The sequence below is a fragment of the Tetrao urogallus genome (genome assembly GCF_951394365.1).
Source record: "Tetrao urogallus genome assembly, chromosome: 1".
Classification (NCBI taxonomy): domain Eukaryota; kingdom Metazoa; phylum Chordata; class Aves; order Galliformes; family Phasianidae; genus Tetrao; species Tetrao urogallus.
In genome coordinates this window covers 114,532,442-114,537,860 of record NC_136813.1, presented here as the reverse complement: position 1 = coordinate 114,537,860, position 5,419 = coordinate 114,532,442, and positions in this window count along the sequence as shown.

The window sequence follows — 5,419 nt, the reverse complement described above, 5'->3', positions numbered from 1 at the left end:
ACTTGTGAAGACTGGTACTTCTACCTAATGTTTGTGTGGACACAAAGAAGAAGAGGTGCATTAGTGATTTCAAAGAGCATTAAAGTGATCAGAATTTCGGCTGGTGCTGATGAGTATATGTATATACAAGCAATCCATAGAAAAGGCTGGTGTTATTTACAGGGCATTTGGGAAGAGGAAAGAAGAAGACATACACATGCTAATGACTGCAGCTGATTAGATGGTGCTTCTCAAGATGTGGAGCATATCAGACTAGCAGCAGATGCACAGATATGTTCTGGCTGTTTTCCAGTATCTAAACTTATACTACAAATCCAAGGGTCTAACAGTTTTATTACATAAAGAAGTTAGTGTGCAGAAACTGTGAATATGCAGTCATGTGAACTTCTAGCAGATTAGCCCATGTAACTCCCTCCCACTAGGTGTGCTCTAGAAATGAAGAAGCAGTTATTTTACTTAGAGAGTAAAATTACATTATTTTATAATACAGTAATTTTAGCATGTGCTAAAAATATCTTGATGGGAGTTAGCATACAAAAAAGATCACATTAAAAATCCACACTCTTTCTTCTGGAGCACTGATTTCCCTCGGTAGGTATGCCTTAAATCTGAAGATTTATGGTTACCAATAAATCTTTGTAATTGTGACTCAATTACAAGTGATGTAGATACATTGGCTTCTGTAGAGCCTGAAATCTGTTTTGAATTGCACATTACCCCTTTCATTTCAGTGGATAGTAACTCGCACACATATAGGATAACAGTGACATTTCAAGCACACTAACTCATCAGAGTGTGTCAGATTATGAAGACCTAGGCAACCTTCTATGAGTAACTGCTTTCTGGGCATGAGACTGCATTTGTGTTTTATTTCTCTTGGAAGGGAATTCAAGTTCTAGGAGTTCAGAAGTGCTTATAAACGAGCATTAGCTCAGCCTCTGCCCACCCCATTTTGTGATGCTATAGATCAGGAATTCAAAGTTGTTTTGTTTTGTACTGCAGGTTACACAGTTGGTGATTCATACACTTAGAAAACATTTTATAGAAATCAGAGTATGTCACCGTACCGTCTGCAACATTACATCTATGACATTCACAACCTTTGTGACTGTGCATCTGCTTACTTGTTGCGCCTGAGCTGTTGGCACAGCCACACTGTTGCAAGGATCTTTTTGATGACAGTTTCACGTGTTTCTGCACAGAGGGGTGGACAAGCACACATCTCTGTCAAGTAGATATATATTTACATATACAAGAGCCTGACATAACTCCGTAAGAGACATCCAGAAACATTTTTCAAAAAAATGTTTCATTTGGGGGAATTTCTCCTTGCTGGATAGAAATGGATTTTCAGAGTCTCAAATATCTGCCTTGTACGCTCAGTCAAGCACAAAGTTTCAGGAGGGCTCTTAGTTCAAAATCCAATTCACTGTGCTGCTGCAGTCTTGCTGTAGCAAGTCTGCTTTTTCTTGGCATTCTGCCTATATGCAGCCTGTCCAGACATCGATCACTGCTGTGCAAAGATGTGACTGCAGTTCCCTAAGGATGTGCCCTAGCTGGTTTTAAACTAGCTAGGTTGAATACTGATAGCAGGAGGACGGTGGGAGAGCTAAGCATGGGCTAACTAAGAGCCAAGGGAAGCTGAGCTATGCAAACCTGGAAGAATCAGGATGGGTTTGCAACCTGTTGCAGGCTGCTTAGCTGTTGATACCTAGTAGATTTCAAGCTGCTTGAGTATGTTGTTACCTCGAGCTGCAATGCAAGTACATCCCAAGGTATGGGAGAGGACACTGAAATAACACATTTTAACAGCTGTATTCAAACAACAGCCCAGCAACTGTCCAGTTGTTTTATTAGACCTTAATGCCATATGCAAGATATTGTTTATCAGCATTTGGTACGTTATTAAAAATACCTATATGCAATTTTGGAAACTACCCAGGATATGAAACTGGGCATTTCTAGGTTGCTGCTACAGTCATCCCAGCCAGCAATAAGGTGCTCCCTGCATCGTCTTTTATATCAGGTAAAATTCCTAACTTTCCTTCCTTTGCTGTGTGGGTTGTTGCTTTAAGGGAGCAGCTGAGTAAAAAAGGTTCTATCCACTTGTGTGCATACATGTGGAAAACCAGGTGTACCAGGCGAGCTCTCTTTGGCAAACACCTACCAAATTCTCACTGACAAGCTGAATGTGGGCATTTGCCTTCGAATGGCCCTTCTCAATTGGTAACGTGTACAGAGGGTCTGAAAGAGAAATGAACAAATGGATCTAGTTAGACACAGAAGGCACCAGCGGGGGACACCGCTCAGGATCCTTTTCCTCTTTAAAAGTCTGCCCAAACAGGTTAAAAACGGACGGGCAGTCCAGCCCCAGCGGCTGCACAGCTGTCCCGCTCCCAGACCCCCGCCACAGGCGGAGACGCACACCTGAAGGCCGCGACCGCTCCCCGCGGGGATGCTGGGCCTGGCCACCCCAGTCCCCCCGCCCCGGGGGCCGCGTGCTGCGGGGAGTACCGTGGAGGCGGCGGAGAGTCCGACCGGAAGCCGCCCGCGGGATGCGGAGACGCTGCGCGGCTGATGGCGGCGGACGCCCGCCGTCACCGGGGCAACGGAGGCCACGCCCCCTGTGTGACGTCACCGCGCTGAGAGGAAGCCGAGGCGGCGGGCTTTGTCCTGCCCAAGATGGAGGGTGGTGGGGGGCGGTCTTTCATCACCGGTACTGAATGCTGCTACATCGGCACTACCACCTCAAGTCCTTCACAGCACCAGCCCTTGTTGTAGATGGTGCTCGCCAGTTCTCCTGGATCCTTGCTAAGTGCTTAAGAAAAACTTTTTAGCAATTAAGCTGGAGTACTGGATTTAAATCCAGATGTTTCTGGCTCTGCTCACGTCTACAGGACATCCCTTGAAATAAAAAACAGGGAAAATAGGCTTGGTGCCTACCTTCTTGAGCAAGCTACTGGCATTGTTGCATTTGTACAGCATCCAAAAAGACCTACGTGAGGGATTACAAACCATCATTACTCTTCTAGTGAGTTGTAATGCTGCTTTGAAAAGGAGGAGGCTGTCATCCTCTCTGAGGAACAGACCTGGAAATGCTGGTGCTGCTGAATGGAAGGCTCTCCTTTTGTCAGTCTAAGGGGTTTGGCAGCAGCACTGCTGAGACTGCTCATAGAGAACAGGGCACAAAAAGCAGCAGAGCTGTCAAGGAACCATCTCCTTTGCCTACTGCTTTGAAGTAGGTCCCTTGCATTCATTATTTCATGTGTACCAAAAGAATTACTCACAGCTTGGCATATCTGACACAAAATTTTATTCCCTTGGTACTTCATCACCAGAGAGAGACATGAGGACTGTGGCTCCAAGTTCTTTGACTCTAGCAATTTACGTTTAAACACTGAATTTAAGTTTGAAATGCTGGTTTATGCTTCTTCAAGGCCTGAGGCTTGTCTGAAGCAGCAGCATATTTATTCATGTAGCAGATCAAATTGATCAATGGAAAACTCTGAAACAAAAGCATGCTGTCGCAGCTTTATACGATGGACTGATTAATAATATAATCAGCTGGCTGTAATGGCCCTCACTTACTAAGGAGCTTTACGTAGTGATACCTTGTAATTATTAAAGGGGCAGCAAACATCATTTAGTAGGCTTTCCTAACATTTCCCATGATCAAGATCTGTTTTCCTTTCTCTTGTATCTCATTGCATAAGAACTTCATAATTTCCACGATGAAATTTTCCATGCTGAACATCTGCCTTGAGATGATATGTGTCAACTGTATGTTGGCTCTTTGTCAGTTCCACCCTCTCAAGTTTTTCCTCTTTAAAGTTTTCAGAGAGGATAGGATGCAGGTGCCTGGACTTACTGTTTATTTTTTCTGATGAGGGAAAGACTGGATGGGAACTTAGTAGAGAAGGAGCAGTGGAACAATTACATGAGTTGTTGATACAGGAGTACAAAATCTCAGGATGTAGCCTAAAAGATGAGTCCTTCAGGAGCTGTGGAAGATGAGAAAGGTGCTGCCATCTTCTTAATTTTGCATGTGCTGCATGGCCTCACTGTCTGGCCTCATTGCCTCTGACCTGTGGGTGTTGGCAGCTGGAAGGCTGTGTGTGTAAGCAGCTCAGGAGAATGGTGTTGCTGGAAACTAACCTGCCGCAAAATAAAACACATATTTTCAGATCGCTGCATAACTGCCTGAAGACCTGCTGTCTTCCCACTCATGGAGTGGGATCAGCTATTTTTAAAGAAAAAAAAATCCCCAAGCATGAAGGACTCTGAGAAAAGTGCTTGGCCCAGACATTAAACTGTGACAATCCTATCTCTGGCCAGCACTTCAGAAAATGGACTCGAATCTTATCTGGTCGGTCTCCGTCTCAGGATGCATGCTGTTGCTTAACTGAAAGTGAACTAAAGGTAGCAAAGCTGTAAGTAATCAGAAACGTTCCTCTGTTCCTTAGCTTAGTTTTCAGAGAACTTGGCTGTTGGTTTTCTCTTTAGTGCTGCAGGTTGAAGCATGATTTATTTATTTATTTATTTATTTATTTTGTAATCGCTTTTCCAGGACAGGAAGGTGTAGCTGAGCTGGGGTCCTGTCCATACGATGATTTCTTACAACCATTTGGCTGTGTGGGGACAGCAAGTGCTCAGATGTATGGGTAAGCTGTCCACAGCTCCGTGAGTTACTGTGCAGTGACTGGTGGAGCAGAGTAATGCTGGCCCAGTGTTTAGCATGTTGTAAATGTGTGGTGAAGTGCACTAGTTAACCAGCCATGAAAGAAGCTGAGATAACTGCATTTTACTTCCTATTAACCTTGAGGCAGGACAGTGTAATTTGCTGCAAAGATGAATTACTGCTGCTCTGTTGATGGACTTGTTATGCTGTGATGGTTTCCTGATGTGCTTGAACTGTAAAACCAGACGGAGAGTGGAAAGCTGTGATGAGGAGGCATCAGCTGAGAGCAGAAGTAGCTGGGCAAGGAGAAGATGAATTGGACACAAAAATATGATATAGGAGGAAAGATTTGGCTGGCTGAGCAAAGAAACGTGTAGAGAATCATTGTATAGAGGAGGAGGGGGAGACAAGGTGAGCAGGCAGTAATACAGTACATGGTCTGGACAAGAAAATGGGAGTCTGGATTGAGGAGATGAAAAAGTGAGGAAGTCTGTAATATCTCCTCGGTCTTCCTTCTGCCCAGAAAGTTTAGGAGGGAACTGGATTTTTGAGTGTGGTTGTTCTGCAATCCATGAGCATCTGTGAAACCCCTGGCAAGATGCCATCTGTCTGCTTGAGGTTTGGTTACGTCGGCATTCCTCTTCTGCTCTGTTTTTAGAAATAGTCAAACAACTGCGCCGTTGTGCAGTGCTGCTTCGTGGCTGGTTGTGTTTTTTCTTTTTTCCTGGTTGTTAAAAAAGT